This window comes from Balaenoptera acutorostrata, chromosome 6, assembly GCF_949987535.1.
Source record: "Balaenoptera acutorostrata chromosome 6, mBalAcu1.1, whole genome shotgun sequence".
Classification (NCBI taxonomy): Eukaryota; Metazoa; Chordata; class Mammalia; order Artiodactyla; family Balaenopteridae; genus Balaenoptera; species Balaenoptera acutorostrata.
Window position 1 is genome coordinate 88,260,714 of NC_080069.1, and position 17,584 is coordinate 88,278,297.

At 40.4% G+C, this 17,584-nt stretch overlaps 1 protein-coding gene across 4 annotated transcripts in view; it reads left to right on the plus strand.

Annotated features, from left to right (window-relative positions):
• RUSC2 (RUN and SH3 domain containing 2) overlaps positions 1-17,584 on the plus strand; it is a 66,343-nt gene that overhangs the window by 29,423 nt on the left and 19,336 nt on the right. The window contains exon 1 of one of the 4 annotated variants that reach the window (XM_007196958.2): positions 15,118-15,597. The exons of the other annotated variants lie outside the window; for them this stretch is intronic. The gene's annotated coding sequence lies outside the window, so the exon portion shown is untranslated. Of the gene's footprint in view, positions 1-15,117; positions 15,598-17,584 lie in introns of those variants that run through there. 4 annotated transcript variants of the gene reach the window in all.

Sequence of the window (17,584 nt, forward strand, 5' to 3'; positions counted from 1 at the left end):
TAAATAACTAATTCAGGTAAAAATCTTCAATGGATGCTGGCATTTTTAAAGAGTAATAACAATGCATTACATTTCTATAAAACATTTATAATTTATAGAGCACTTTCACACACTGTTTTGAGTAGACTGTTCAGATCCGTAGCATGAGGTATAATATCTCCCCTTAGCCTCCACATCCTTTTTTTCACCTAGTGATTCCCTATAGAATAGCCTGATCCAGGCCTAAGAATGCTCAGTAGCCAATGGTTATATTCAGATATATTTTCACCATCCTGGATCTCTCTAATAAGTCTCTTGCTAATTGCTTATCTTTGAGATTTTATCCTTTATTTAAAACATTTCACACATAGCTGATTCGTGTTCTGTATCTGGCATTCTTTTTTTTTTTTTTTTTTTTTTTAAGAATTTCATTTTTTTTTTTTTTTTTTAAGGATTTTCTTTTTAATTAATTAATTTATTTATTTTTGTCTGTATTGGGTCTTCGGTTCGTGCGAGGGCTTTCTCCAGTTGCGGCAAGCGGGGGCCACTCTTCATCGCGGTGCGGGGACCGCTCTTCATCGCGGTGCGCGGGCCTTTCTCCACCGCGGCCCCTCCCGTTGCGGGGCACAGGCTCCAGACGCGCAGGCTCAGCAATTGTGGCTCACGGGCCCAGCTGCTCCGCGGCATGTGGGATCTTCCCAGACCAGGGCTCGAACCCGTGTCCCCTGCATTAGCAGGCAGATTCTCAACCACTGCGCCACCAGGGAAGCCCTGGCATTCTTAATATTTGAAATTCTTGCAGTTTAAATCTATTATTTGTTTTCTGTTATTCATTCATGGTATCTTGTTTCCATGTATATTTGTGATCTTTGATACAAACTAATTTTTGCTTACTCTTTAATTTTGAGAATGCTGTCAACTTAAGTCGGAGGTATTTTCCTCCAAAAGTTGGGAGGAACCACCAACCCTGGATCACTTGAGCTTGCTTCAAGGGTCTCAGCCTACTATGGGGGTCTTGGGTTTGGCTCCCTCACCTTACTAGTGGTCCAGGACTTGTCATTCTGACCATAATAGGAATGCTTTGGGAATTAGCCCTCAAGAAACTGTTGTTTTACCCCTTGCTTATTCCACAGCTCATGATTTTTTTTTTCCCCTTTTGGGGGTGGGGCAAGTAGCCTTGGAGATTTTTCCTATTTACTGTAAGCCCTGAAATGCTTTAAAAAGTATATGTTATACAGGATATAGTTTTTTGTAGTAGAAGGGACTCCTTTAATATCTTGTTCACTGTAATGCAGGAAGCAGAAGTCTCTCTGTACAATTTGATATCCTACTTTTTTTAATTAGCTTTTAAGCCTTTTTCTATACCAGTAAACATTCATTATAAACGTAATTCCTATGGTTTCATTATATTCCATTGCATGGCTAGACCACCATTTAATTAGGCATTTTTCTATTAGATATTTAGAATGTTTTCAGGTTTTTGCTGTTGCAAATAATACTGCATTGAACATCATTGTGGTAATGTGAGGTAAATCGGGGGTTGAGTATATAAAGGAAAAGCATAGCTGTTCCTCTGGGGAAGGGTTGTAAACTCAAATGCTTTGTAGGATCCAGGCAAATAAAGCAAATGAGTAAAGTGAAGCAATGAAGCTGACTAGTACAAAAGACCAAAGGGAATGGTGGGAACATGTCAAACTGAAGGGCACATGCCCATCTTATAAATAAGGGCAGCCACATCTCCGGCTGATTGTTACCATCTAGGAATGAGGGACTGGTATGGTCAGTTCTTCTGATTTTTCAAGCAACACAAACTGGAAGTTAAAAAATAAAAAAATTGGGCTTCCCCGGTGGTGCAGTGGTTGAGAATCTGCCTGCCAATGCAGGGGACACGGGTTCGAGCCCTGGTCTGGGAAGATCCCACATGCCACGGAGCAACTGGGCCCGTGAGCCACAACTACTGAGCCTGCACGTCTGGAGCTTGTGCTCCACAACAAGAGAGGCCGCGACAGTGAGAGGCCCGCGCACCGCGATGAAGAGTGGCCCCCACTCGCTGCAACTAGAGAAAGCCCTCGCACAGAAACAAAGACCCAACACAGTCAAAAATAAATAAATAAATTAATTAATTAAAAAAAATAAAAAAATAAAAAAATAAAAAAATTTATGGTGGCATTTTTACTGTGCAAACCACATAAAATCTGTCGACACACAAGATGTGACCATCAGGCTGTCACTTTGCAACCTTTGCTCTAGGATCATGACTGGGAGAATAAATGGTGGGGAAGTACTGATTGAAGACATGGCTGTTCAGTCATCTTTCCATTCTCAGTACGAAATAGAGAGAAATGAGGAGGTAAGAGTTTAAGATCTTGGCCTTGAAGATTTATTTACTAAGGCTCAGCTTTTTGGTTTTCATCTTCCTTCCTTCCTTCCTCACCTCTTATCAAATATGCTATTCTCAGGCTAAGCTAACCTTCTGAAAGCGGACTTGAGTCCAGCTAGCCCACTGGGCTTGCCATTCAGTAGCTTTACCAAACATTGGTGGTGACCTACTAAGTGCCAAGGCTCTGGGCTCAGAATTACTTATCAAGATATAAGACACAGTCCCACCTTCCAAAAGTCTGCTGTCATCAAGAGATAAGTAACAAAATAAAATGGCCAAGACTTGGTACCAAATGAGTTGTACAGATAATTGGTATTGAAAAAGTTCAGAAGAAAAGACTTTCATGATAAAGAAAAGCTTCCAGAAATGGTAGAATTTGAGCTAGGTCCTTTTTTTAAAAAAAAGGCAAGGGAAATAGGGAGAGAGAGCATTCCAGATATCTTCCCAGTGGAGTGAGCCAAAACTCAAAATTCAGAATAAATTTGGCATGTGATGGAACATGGTTGGATAAGTAGGAAGGAACTTTGAATACCACATTGAGGAATTTGGATTATCCTTTAGGCAGCTGGGAGCCACTAAAGGCTTTTTAGTAGTAAGGTGACATATTGAAGGCAGTACTTGGGGAGATTAGTCTTGTGTCAGTATATAGGATAGCTGGGAGGAAAGAGCCAAAATGAAAGCAAGAAAGCTAGTTAGAAGACTATATAATAATTCAGAGGAGGGGTGCTGCAGGTCTGAACTAGGATGATAGGAATAGGGATGGAAACTTGAAAGGCAATGTAACAAGTGGTTAAGAACACTGACTTTGGAATCAGACAGTTCTGTGTCTGAATCCCAGGTCAGACATTACTGACTGAGTTACCTTAGGAAGGTTATTTAATAGCTCTGAGCCTCAGATTTCTCATCCATGAAATAGAGATACTAATACTTAGCTTAGAGAGTGGTTATATGGATTAAATGAGATAATGTAAGTGCTTAGCATAGTAGTTGGAATGTGGTAAGAGCACAGTAAATTATTAGATCAATGCCTAAAACATCGGAAGTTAGACTCAGCGTGACTTGGTGATTGTCTGAATGTGAGGAGAGAGTCCAGATGATTCTTGTATTTTCAATTTTGTGTTACTGGTAGTCCAAAGAAAGCTGATTTGAAATAGAAAAATCAATTTGGATTTTTTTTTTTTTTTAATATTGCACCTAACAACCAGTGTGGATATCGGTTTTTTCCATTTGGCTGCTTCTGTAAACAGTGCTTTTGTTAACTCCAGTAGTTCTTTTATTTAAATTTATTTATTTATTTACGCTGTGCTGGGTCTTCGTTTCTGTGCGAGGGCTTTCTCTAGTTGTGGCGAGCGGGGGCCACTCCTCATTGCGGTGCGCGGGCCTTTCACTATCGCGGCCTCTCTTGTTGCGGAGCACAGGCTCCAGACGCGCAGGCTCAGCAATTGTGGCTCACGGGCCCAGCTGCTCCGCGGCATGTGGGATCTTCCCAGACCAGGGCTCGAGCCCGTGTCCCCTGCATCGGCAGGCAGACTCTCAACCACTGCGCCACCAGGGAAGCCCCTGGCTTTATTTTTTTATTTTTTATTTTTAAGGACAGTCTCCTTAATATTTATTTGTTTGTTTATTTATTGGCTGCATCGGGTCTTAGTTGCCGCATGTGGGATCTTCCATTGCAGCGTGCGGGCTCCTCACTGCGGTGCGCAGGCTTCTCTCTAGTCGTGGTGTGCGGGCTCCAGAGCGCGCAAGCTCAGTAGTTGCAGCATGCGGGCTCTCCAGTTGTGGCGCCCACACTCCAGAGCGTGTGGGCTCAGTAGTTGTGGCGCATAGGCTCAGTTGCCCTGCGCCATGTGGCATCTTAGTTCCCCGACCAGGAATCGAACTGGCATCCCCTGTATTGCAAGATGGATTCTCAACCACCGGACCACCAGGGAAGTCCCTCAATTTGGTTTTAAACATGTTGAATTTGAGGTAATAATGAGAAGTATCTAATACGGTATTGGAGATTTGATTCTGGAAACGCAGGAAGAATGTAAGATTTGGAAATCAACAGTATAATGGGAAGGGCTAAACACTTCTCAGGTTGAAAAAGACTTCAGGTCTGAGCCCTGCTGTAAATCTACCTTTAAATATAGGTCAGGTATTGTATTAAACAACTAAGAAACAATGATCTAAGAAGTAGAACTAGGAGGGTTGTTGTTATGGAAGCCAAAGGCAAAAGAACGTTTCAGTAGGAGGGGATGGCTAAGGGTCCGGCAATTTAAATATTATGGGTTTAAAACAGAGATGACCAATACAATAACTGAAATGAAAACTACACTAGAAGGAATCAATAGCAGAATAACTGAGGCAGAAGAACGGATAAGTGACCTGGAAGACAGAATGGTGGAATTCACTGCTGCGGAACAGACTAAAGAAAAAAGAATGAAAAGAAATGAAGACAGCATAAGAGACCTCTGGGACAACATTAAACGCAACAACATTCGCATTATAGGGGTCCCAGAAGGAGAAGAGAGAGAGAAAGGACCAGAGAAAATATTTGAAGAGATTATAGTCGAAAACTTCCCTAACATGGGAAAGGAAATAGCCACCCAAGTCCAGGAAGCGCAGAGAGTCCCATACAGAATAAACCCAAGGAGAAACACGCCGAGACACATAGTAATCAAAGTGGCAAAAATTAAAGACAAAGAAAAATTACTGAAAGCAGCAAGGGAAAAACGACAAATAACATACAAGGGAACTCCCATAAGGTTAACAGCTGATTTCTCAGCAGAAACTCTGCAAGCCAGAAGGGAGTGGCATGAAATACTTAAAGTGATGAAAGGGAAGAACCTACAACCAAGATTACTCTACCCAGCAAGGATCTCATTTAGATTTGATGGAGAAATCAAAAGCTTTACAGACAAGCAAAAGCTAAGAGAATTCAGCACCACCAAACCAGCTCTACAACAAATGCTAAAGGAACTTCTCTAAGTGGGAAACACAAGAGAAGAAAAGGACCTACAAAAACAAACCCAAGACAATTAAGAAAATGGTCATAGGAACATACATATCGATAATTACCTTAAACGTGAATGGATTAAATGCCCCAACCAAAAGACATAGACTGGCTGAATGGATACAAAAACAAGACCCATATATATGCTGTCTACAAGAGACCCACTTCAGACCTAGGGACACATACAGACTGAAAGTGAGGGGATGGAAAAAGATATTCCATGCAAATGGAAATCAAAAGAAAGCTGGAGTAGCTATACTCATATCAGATAAAATAGACTTTAAAATAAAGAATGTTACAAGAGACAAGGAAGGACACTACATAATGATCCAGGGATCCATCCAAGAAGAAGATATAACAATTATAAATATATATGCACCCAACATAGGAGCACCTCAATACATAAGGCAACTGCTAACAGCTATAAAAGAGGAAATCGACAGTAACACAATAATAGTGGGGGACTTTAACACCTCACTTACACCAATGGACAGATCATCCAAAATGAAAATAAATAAGGAAACAGAAGCTTTAAATGACACAATAGACCAGATAGATTTAATTGATATATATAGGACATTCCATCCAAAAACGGCAGATTACACGTTCTTCTCAAGTGCGCACGGAACATTCTCCAGGATAGATCACATCTTGGGTCACAAATCAAGCCTCAGTAAATTTAAGAAAATTGAAATCATATCAAGCATCTTTTCTGACCACAACGCTATGAGATTAGAAATGAATTACAGGGAAAAAAACGTAAAAAAGACAAACACATGGAGGCTAAACAATACGTTATTAAATAACCAAGAGATCACTGAAGAAATCAAACAGGAAATAAAAAAATACCTAGAGACAAATGACAATGAAAACACGACGACCCAAAACCTATGGGATGCAGCAAAAGCGGTTCTAAGAGGGAAGTTTATAGCTATACAAGCCTACCTAAAGAAACAAGAAAAATCTCAAGTAAACAATCTAACTTTACACCTAAAGAAACTAGAGAAAGAAGAACAAACAAAATCCAAAGTTAGCAGAAGGAAAGAAATCATAAAGATCAGAGCAGAAATAAATGAAATAGAAACAAAGAAAACAATAGCAAAGATCAATAAAACTAAAAGTTGGTTCTTTGAGAAGATAAACAAAATTGATAAGCCATTAGCCAGACTCATCAAGAAAAAGAGGGAGAGGACTCAAATCAATAAAATCAGAAATGAAAAAGGAGAAGTTACAACAGACACCGCAGAAATACAAAACATCCTAAGAGACTACTACAAGCAACTTTATGCCAATAAAATGGACAACCTGGAAGAAATGGACAAATTCTTAGAAAGGTATAACCTTCCAAGACTGAATCAGGAAGAAACAGAAAATATCAACAGACCAATCACAAGTAATGAAATTGAAACTGTGATTAAAAATCTTCCAACAAACAAAAGTCCAGGACCAGATGGCTTCACAGGTGAATTCTATCAAACATTTAGAGAAGAGCTAACACCCATCCTTCTCAAACTCTTCCAAAAAATTGCAGAGGAAGGAACTCTCCCAAACTCATTCTATGAGGCCACCATCACCCTGATACCAAAACCAGACAAAGACACTACAAAAAAAGAAAATTACAGACCAATATCACTGATGAATATAGATGCAAAAATCCTCAACAAAATACTAGCAAACAGAATCCAACAACACATTAAAAGGATCATACACCACGATCAAGTGGGATTTATCCCAGGGATGCAAGGATTCTTCAATATACGCAAATCAATCAATGTGATACACCATATTAACAAATTGAAGAAGAAAAACCATATGATCAGCTCAATAGATGCAGAAAAAGCTTTTGACAAAATTCAACACCCATTTCTGATAAAAACTCTCCAGAAAGTGGGCATAGAGGGAACCTACCTCAACATAATAAAGGCCATATATGACAAACCCACAGCAAACATCATTCTCAATGGTGAAAAACTGAAAGCATTTCCTCTAAGATCAGGAACGAGACAAGGATGTCCACTCTCACCACTATTATTCAACATAGTTCTGGAAGTCCTAGCCACGGCAATCAGAAGAAAAAGAAATAAAAGGAATACAAATTGGAAAAGAAGAAGTAAAACTGTCACTGTTTGCGGATGACATGATACTATACATAGAGAATCCTAAAACTGCCACCAGAAAACTGCTAGAGCTGATTAATGAATATGGTAAAGTTGCAGGTTACAAAATTAATGCACAGAAATCTCTTGCATTCCTATACACTAATGATGAAAAATCTGAAAGAGAAATTATGGAAACACTCCCATTTACCATTGCAACAAAAAGAATAAAATACCTAGGAATAAACCTACCTAGGGAGACAAAAGACCTGTATGCAGAAAACTATAAGACACTGATGAAAGAAATTAAAGATGATACCAACAGATGGAGAGATATACCATGTTCTTGGATTGGAAGAATCAACATTGTGAAAATGAGTATACTACCCAAAGCAATCTACAGATTCAATGCAATCCCTATCAAATTACCAATGGCATTTTTTACGGAGCTAGAACAAATCATCTTAAAATTTGTATGGAGACACAAAAGACCCCGAATAGCCAAAGCAGTCTTGAGGCAAAAAAATGGAGCTGGAGGAATCAGACTCCCTGACTTCAGACTATACTACAAAGCTACAGTAATCAAGACAATATGGTACTGGCACAAAAACAGAAACATAGATCAATGGAACAAGATAGAAAGCCCAGAGATTAACCCACGCACCTATGGTCAACTAATCTATGACAAAGGAGGCAAAGATATACAATGGAGAAAAGACAGTCTCTTCAATAAGTGGTGCTGGGAAAACTGGACAGCCACATGTAAAAGAATGAAATTAGAATACTCCCTAACACCATACACAAAAATAAACTCAAAATGGATTAGAGACCTAAATATAAGACTGGCCACTATAAAACTCTTAGAGGAAAACATAGGAAGAACACTCTTTGACATAAATCACAGCAAGATCTTTTTCGATCCACCTCCTAGAGTAATGGAAATAAAAACAAAAATAAACAAGTGGGACCTAATGAAACTTCAAAGCTTTTGCACAGCAAAGGAAACCATAAACAAGACGAAAAGACAACCCTCAGAATGGGAGAAAATATTTGCAAATGAATCAACGGACAAAGGATTAATCTCCAAAATATATAAACAGCTCATTCAGCTCAATATCAAAGAAACAAACACCCCAATCCAAAAATGGGCAGAAGACCTAAATAGACATTTCTCCAAAGAAGACATACAGACAGCCACGAAGCACATGAAAAGATGCTCAACATCACTAATTATTAGAGAAATGCAAATCAAAACTACAATGAGGTATCACCTCACTCCTGTTAGAATAGGCATCATCAGAAAATCTACAAACAACAAATGCTGGAGAGGGTGTGGAGAGAAGGGAACCCTCTTGCACTGTTGGTGGGAATGTAAATTGATACAGCCACTATGGAGAACAATATGGAGGTTCCTTAAAAAACTAAAAATAGAATTACCATATGACCCAGCAATCCCACTACTGGGCATATACCCAGAGAAAACCATAATTCAAAAAGACACATGCACCCCAATGTTCATTGCAGCACTATTTACAAGAGCCAGGTCATGGAAGCAACCTAAATGCCCATCGACAGATGAATGGATAAAGAAGCTGTGGTACATATATACAATGGAATATTACTCAGCCATAAAAAGGAACGAAATTGAGTCATTTGTTGAGAAGTGGATGGATCTAGAGACTGTCATACAGAGTGAAGTAAGTCAGAAAGAGAAAAACAAATATCGTATATTAATGCATGTATGTGGAACCTAGAAAAATGGTACAGATGAGCCAGTTTGCAGGGCAGAAGTTGAGACACAGATGTAGAGAATGGACATATGGACACCAAGGGGGGAAAACTGCGATGAGGTGGGGATGGTGGTGTGCTGATTTGGGCGATTGGGATTGACATGTATACACTGATGTGTATAAAACTGATGCCTAATAAGAATCTGCAGTATAAAAAAACAAACAAAACAACTAATACTAAATTTTCATTGGGTTATTTGTATGGAAATATATTAATATAAATGTTTCAGACATTACATGAAATTTCTAAAAATCTTATATTTGTATTTGTATGGAAATATGTTAATATAAATGTTTCAGACATTACATGAAATTTCTAAAAATCTTATATTTGTATTTGTATGGAAATATGTATGGAAATATGTTAATATAAATGTTTCAGACATTACATGAAATTTCTAAAAATCTTATATTTGTAGTTGTATGGAAATATGTATGGAAATATGTTAATATAAATGTTTCAGACATTACATGAAATTTCTAAAAATCTTATATTTGTATTTGTATGGAAATATGTATGGAAATATGTTAATATAAATGTTTCAGACATTACATGAAATTTCTAAAAATCTTATATTTGTATTTGTATGGAAATATGTTAATATAAATGTTTCAGACATTACAGGAAACGTCTAAAAATCTTATATGTTCTGGTATAATGTTATAAGTAATAATCCTAGTTATTACTTTAAAATGTATATCTCAGAAATAACTAATTTTCTTGTCAACTGCGTTATTATGAACTTTCATCAAATCTTTAACCATGGTCATTTTTAAGTCTTTTGTCATTTACAGACAGTTCTGGGTGTACTCTGATGATTTTGCAAATATGTTCCTATAAAAGGGTTTCATCTTCAAGAAATTCATGGAAAAGACTCTGACAAGTACAGGTTTCTGGTAACTGACTGTACTGCTGAACTGAATGAATAAGCATTTTCAGAACTCTAATGAAAAACTGATGAACTCATAAAAGTGCTAACAAAAGGTCAAGATGAAAAAAAAGAAATTAATTACATGGGACTGAGTGAACTGATGAGGATGAGTATAATTTTTGTGACTTTCTGTCTGAATTAAAAAAAAAAATCCCACAAGGACTCAGAGGAAAAGAATATACAAATCAATTTTCACTGCAAAGTAAAGGAGCTGTTACAGTGGAGGATTACTGGACTGAATGTCAATATTATGACATAGTATAAGTGTGTTTCATGTTTGGTAATTGCAATCATTGTTGCTTTTGTTGTGGTCATCCATGTACAATGCTTGGTGTCAGTCTATTTATCTCTTGTAAAAATAAAATACACTGTGTGTGTGTGGAAAAAAAAAAAATAAAATAAATAAATAAATAAATATTATGGGTTTAAAAATTAGAACTGCTTCAGACAGTTCATGTATTAATTAAAAGAAGACAGACTTCCGATGTTTAAGAAATAGTTAAGGAGAAAGTAGGATTAACATAGTTCATTGTTCTAAGAATTTTGGTATTGAAAAAAACAGAAGGAAGGGGGAATTGTCTAAGGTCCTTAGGTTGACATGGCAGTGATACCCTCTGCTTTCTAGTACACCTGAGTTTCTGCCACCCCACGCCCACCCAGTCACAGAGCCTTTAAAGACTCCTGCCTCTGTGGAGCTGAGCAACACCATTCACTGCTGCAGCTTCTTTTTTTTTTTAACAGCTTTATTGAGATATAATTGACATCTGTTTCACCATTTAAAGTACACTATTCAAAAAAGAGGGGATATATTTATATGTATATACTATTCAAAAAAGGGGGGATATATGTATACATATAAGCTGATTCACTTTGCTGTACAATAGAAACTAATACAACATTGTAAAGCAACTATAATCCAATAAAAAATTTTTTTTAAAGTATACTATTCAATTGTTACTAGTATATTCACAGAGTTGTGCAACCATCACCATAATCTAATTTTAGAACATTTGCATCATCCCAAAAAGAAATCCCAAACCCAATAACAATCACTCCCCATTTTCCCTTCCCCCAGGTCCCTGGCAGCCACTAACCTACTTTTTTTTTTTTTTAATGAATTTATTTATTTATTTATTTTGGCTGCGTTGGGTCTTTGTTGCCGCGCGTGGGCTTTCTCTAGTTGCGGCGTGCAGGGGCTGCTCTTCGTTGCGGTGCACGGGCTTCTCATTGCGGTGGCTTCTCTTGTTGCAGAGCACGGGCTCTAGGCACGTGGGCTTCAGTAGTTGTGGCACATGGGCTCAGTAGTTGTGGCTCGCGGGCTCTAGAGCACAGGCTCAGCAGTTGTGGCACACGGGCTTAGTTGCTCTGTGGCATGTGGGATCTTCCCGGACCAGGGCTCGAACCCGTGTCTCCTGCATTGGCAGGCAGATTCTTAACCACTGCACCACCAGGGAAGTCCCACTAATCTACTTTTTGTCTCCATAGATTTGCTTAGTCTGGGCATTTCATATAAATGCAGTCAAACAATATGTGGCCTTTTGTGTTCAGCATTTTTCACTTAGCATAATGTTTTCAAGGTTCATCCATATTGTAGCGTGTTTCTTTTTATTACTGAATAATATTACATTTTATGAATATACCACATTTTATCTATCCATTCGTCTGTTAATGGGTATTGAGTTATTCCCACTTTTTGGCTATTATAAATAATGCTGCTGTGAACATTCATATGCAAGCTTTTGTGTGAAGATATGTTTTCATTTCTTTGGGGTAGATATCTAGGAGTAGAATTTCTGGGTCACATGGTAACTCTGTGTTTTACATATTGAGGAACTACCAGACTATTTTCTAAAGTGACTGAACCATTTTACAATCCTCCCAGCAATATATGAGGGTTCTAATGTCTCCACATTGTCATCAACACTTGTTATTGTCTCTCTTTTTTATTTAGCCATTCTAGTAGGGGGTAGTATCTCATTTAAGTTTTGATTTGCACTTCCCTAATAACTAATGATGTTGAGCATCTTTTCATGTGCTTATTGACCATTTGTATGTCTCCTTTAGAGAAATGTCTATTCAGATCCTTTGCCCATTTTTAAATTGGGTTATGTGTCTTTTTATTGCTGAGTTGTAAAAGTCCTTTATGTATTCTGGATAGAAGTCCCTTATCATATATATGATTTGCAAATGTTTTCTCCCATTCTGTGGGTTGTCTTTTCACTATCTTGATTGTGTTCTTTAAAGCACAAAAGTTTTAAAGTTTTATGAAGTCCAACTTACCTATTTTTTTCTTTTGTCACTTGTACTTGTGGTATCGTGTCTAAGAATGCATTACCTAACTCAAGGTTATGAAGGATTATTCCTTTTTTTGCTAAGCTTTCTTTTAACAGACCTTTTTTTTTTTTTCTCATGAACAGCAGGGGGCTTCTCTGTCAGCCTTTTGATTCAGATCTGCCCACCACTTACTTTCATTTACTCTCTCACTATTTTTGTATTACTCTTATTCAACAAGACTTTGACTAACCACCTTCTATAAGCCAAACACTGTGCTAGTATTATAGGAAACACAAAATAAAAATGATACTGTCTTAAGCTCTGGGTATTGGGGATACAGAGATGACTATAACTTGGACTTTGCAGTCTAGAAGAGCCATTAAGGCAGATATGCAAAAAAGAACATAACCATGTCAAGTGACAAATGATTTACTTAATCAAAACCTCTCATGAACTGATGTTAGGTTCTGATGAAGCTTCCGTCAGTACACAATGAAATAAGAAAAATAATGACAGTGTGCTTTTTTAATGAAATGATGGTGATAGTTGATGTAGGGTGTATTTTGTTGTTGTTGTTTAATCATCTTACTTGGCCATATAAGAAATTGGCAATCCCGTATTGATCCCCTGGCTTTTGTGGGATTTTTTTCTTGTCTGTAAAATCAACAACCTGCAGCCACAGTTCAGAAGACAGAGATCATTTCTGGCTCCAAGGTGATCAGTGAAGACTTGATGGAGGAGTTGATCTGGGCCTTGTAGGTTTTGGATAATTCCTCATAGGTTTAGCCAAGTGTAACAGGCAGGAGAATCTGAACAAAGAGTGGAAAGAGCTTATGAAACAGGTTTGAAGGACTACATGACCGGGGATGGGAAGTAAGGTTGGGTAGAGAGGGAGTAGACAGCCAAGATGGAGGACCTTGAAAGCCAAAATGAGTTTGAACTTGATTCTCTGGGTAATGGGAAACCATTAAAAGGGGCTGGAATGACATGTTGAATAAAGATGGGGCTTCAGGAAGATGAATCTGGCAGTACTAGATAGAAGGTAAATTGTAGGTGAGAAGACTAGTTAGGAGGCAGTTGTGGTTTATAATGTGATGGTTTTTATATTTTGTTTCTAGCCAGAAAAAAATTTGATCTTCTCATCAAAGCCCTAAAGATCTTTGGCCATAGTTGGTGGAAAGTAGGTGATGACGTGGTCTGTGATATAGTGAAGTAAGTTAAGCACTGAAAGTATGATAGCTGCCACCTTCTGTAGGCAGCTGGAAACATTTCCTAAGTAGTAGCTCTCCAGTACAATGCATGGCTTAGCCTCACAAAAATTTCAAGGACAAAGACCCTGGGCCCAGAGCTCTTACTGGAATTCTAAGCACTGGTCATGGAGATTGACTTTGCCCCAGCCTACAGCCCAGCTAGGGGAGAGGGAAGTACAGTGACACCTTTCACTGTCCTTGAGGGGATCGTTCATGGCTAGTTTTATGAACAGCTGCCTTCCTCTTTCCTTCCCTTCCTCATTGTTTCCTGCTTTGTAGGATCAAGAAGCCATGGCCCCTCAAACATTTATTTCAAGGTTGGAGATAGGTTTTTGGGTCTTCAGCAACTTCTGTTCTTCTACAACTCAGTTCCTCTTAGGATGCTGTCACTGAGCACTGAGTCTCATAGGGAATAGAAGCAACAATAAGAGGAAAGAAACGACGTATCTTCTGGATCCTGAGTGGTAGCTGATGTGGTGCTGGCCAGTAGACCTAAGGCTTCTTTTTAGGGACCTGAAATCCAAGGGCTTGCCTGTGGAGTCCAGATGGTAGTCAATACTGGAAGGAGCTCTATGCAGGGCTAGTGCTTGAGGGCCAAGCCCATCTTGAGACCATCTCTGTGTTCAAGGATGGCAGCAGGCGGCAGTGGCGTGAACTGGACAGAGACATGCTGCTACTTACTGTACAACTGGCTCTGGCTCTGGCTTCTCCACTGTCTACTGATTCCCACAGAACTGGCCCAGAACCTGACAAGGGTGGAGCAGGGAAGGGGTGGAGGGCTCTGTAGGTCTTCAGATGGAACTGAGAATTTTCTCTGGCCTGGGGAAGACCACTCCCTTTCCTTAGCCTTCCTTTCCCTAGGAAAATAGGCTTCCTGCCCCCTGGCCTGGCTAAAGGGACTCTGCCTTCCCACAGGCCCAGCTGGACCCCGCTCAGTACTGACCAAAAACTGATGTAGGTGAGAGGGCGGAAGGTTCTGCTACAGCAGCCCCACTAGCAGACCCTCTGAAGATCCAGGGAACTGAAATGGACCCTGTGGTAGGAAGGGGGCCTGTAGCCAACTTGATCCTAAGGCTCACTACCACCCTGTATATAGAAGCCTCTATGGCCCAGTCTCTCTTTTTTTCTGAGATCCCGTTTCTCTGAAGAGGCACGCCCTAGAAAGCCTATTGCCAAGTCTAGGAACTTGGTGTTACTGCTGGCGGAATGATGACTGGTCCCCACAGCCTCCCTGCAGGGCTTCAGGAACCCTCTCCCAGGCTGGCTGCTCCACCCTGAGGCTAGTCTGGAATCCTAGTGAGGGGAAAAAGCTGGAAAACAAGGAGTCATTCAGAGTGGGTGAAAAGAGGAGGGAGAGGTTTCTGGCTGAGATCTAAAAGGAGGGGCCTAAGGAAGGAAGGAAGCTCTAAGCCTCCTCCCAGACCTTTTCCCTGAGACTCCTAGGGATGAGAGAGGAGCGAGGCCCAGCTCTCTCACTATTTTTCTTTGCCGCTTTAAAGGAGAGTTCTCATCTTCCAGCTGACTGCCCTCAGTGGCTGACTCCTTTCTCTACCTTCCCCCTTCCCCAGGCTAAAGGTCCCACGGGGACTGGCAGGCAGGAAGGCTGAGCGGCTGTACTGTGGGCATGCCTGTTCCTTTCCCTTCCCCCTTCCCTTAGCAGCAACGTCACCGCAGCACCAGAGGCAGCAGCAGCGGCAAGGATACTGGGGCTGGGATTGCGCAGCCTCCCTGCATTAGCAACGATGCCATTGTATTAGCAGAAATCAGCTCTTAGGAAATCAGCCCAGCTCCCCCTGTGTGGTCCTGTGGAACAGTGCCTCAGCTTGAACTGTCAAGATAGAGCTTGGTCGGAGTGCAAAAGGAACAGAAGCCTCCAGACACAGCTAAGGCTCCTTACAGAGGTATGGCTCAGCGGAGCTGGGGGGAGGGGCAGGGCAGAGACGCTAGAATAACTGATCAGCACATTTGGGCCCTGGCTTCGAGGGTTGGCTTTGTCTTCCCGAAAGAGGGAGAGAGAGTGAGAGCGAGCGTGAGCGCAAACATTAGACAAGCTCATCCATGCATACATTTGGGCTGTGGTGCAGAGATGGGGAAGAACAGAGGCTTGGGCTAATGCTATTTTGTCAAGAAGAGAAAATCCCCTTCTTCCTTTCTGAGCATCTCTAATGAGGCTGTTATAGTGCGGGTCAGCGTAGAGGGGGTCAGATCTAGAAACAAAGGCTTAATAGGGAGGAGATACCCCTACAGCTACTGTAAGTTTACGAGGGAGACATGCAGGGATCCACACAGGAGGTACTGGGAAGCATTGAGTCCACCCTTTACCTCCATGCACATATGTACATGCACATAGACACACATACCATATCTTCTGGAGCTGTGGGAGCCAGGAGGCTACAGATAAGGATGGAATAAGAAAGAATGTTGACCAAGAGGCTCCACGTTATTGTTTGGTGGGGAGAAGTAGTGCCTAGGGCACCTGACCTATTATAATTGGTCTTCTTATACAGGCTTAGATTCCTAACAGGAAGAGACCTAAGCATAAGTTTATACTCCCAAATCCACCCTCTTGCTCTCTTCCCTTCAATCCTGTCCAAGACAGAACCCAGACAGGAAAAGGGTTATCAGTCCTACTGAGGCTCCCCATCAGACCTCAGGTCAAGGTCAGATTGCTAGAGAGTAACAGCTGAGTATCACCATCTTCCCCATCCTCCTTCAGGAGGCTAAAAAAAGAGGGAAGGGATTCGATGACTGGCAGAAAGATGCTGAAGACCAAAGACAAGGGAAACCTTTCTTCTGAAGTTTAGAACATCTTCCTGCCCAGAGTTACCCTATTGCTGAGCAGATAGGAAGAGTTCTTTAAATTCCCATCTCCATTGATCACCTTGGTGGAGGATTCAAAAACATATGCTAATAGGAGTCAGTAGTTCCATGTTGCGCAAAATGTGGTTGGATAATACATTGGGAAGTTGTGGGAGGTGTTAGTTCCCAGGAAGCACCTAGGAATGTGAACTACAGAGCAGGGGAAAGGGGCGTTGAGGACTGTGAATGAGGCAGGGAGATGTGAGCTGGGAACTGGGGCAGGAGGTGGGATTGAAGAGTGTTTATTAGATCATGGGGCAGTAATATGAAAGGGACTGTGGGTTCAGAGAATAGTAGAGTGGGTAAGTATAAACTGTGTAAATGGAAACTAGAGTGTGAGCCTATCCAGGAAAGGTAGAAAGCATCTGCCTTGGTAGCAGAGTAAATGTAGGGGCTTTAGGAAGAGGGTGTGGCCCTGATCTTTTCTCTGAGAGGCAGTTGTAGTGGAAAGAATTAAGAATTGGGCAGACCTGGATTTGTGTCCATCTCAGCTGTATAATTATGGGCTAACTTCTCACACTTGCTAAGCTTCAGTTTTCTCATGTGTAAAATGGGGATGATTATGTCTACTTTAAACGATTATAGTGAAATTAGAGATGATATATGTAAAACACCTTACATGTAAGTTCTCAGTAAATGATCACTAATAAATAGTATTATTATAATAGGCCAGGAGACACCCATTTGTGATGAGGGCCAGGAAGAGGGCTCTCATGGAGAGCTTTCCCTGATTCTAGAGATCTAGACCTCGTAACTTTATGCTGACTAAGCCCACCACTTCTTTATCCACCTGGCAGGCAGAGCACTTTCTTCCACTTTCTTCCTATTCTGGGTTCTCTGTTCCTTCCCCATCTTCATCTCCCATGTCTCTCCATTTAATCAGGGTACAAAAAGCATCTGGAATGAGCTCTTCCATCTCACTGTTTTCTCTTCACCTTTATTAGTGCTCATGGGCCACAATATTAAACTTGTCTTGTTATAGAACATGTCTCTCCTGGGAGAGAAGTCTAATAGATATGCTCTCAGTAA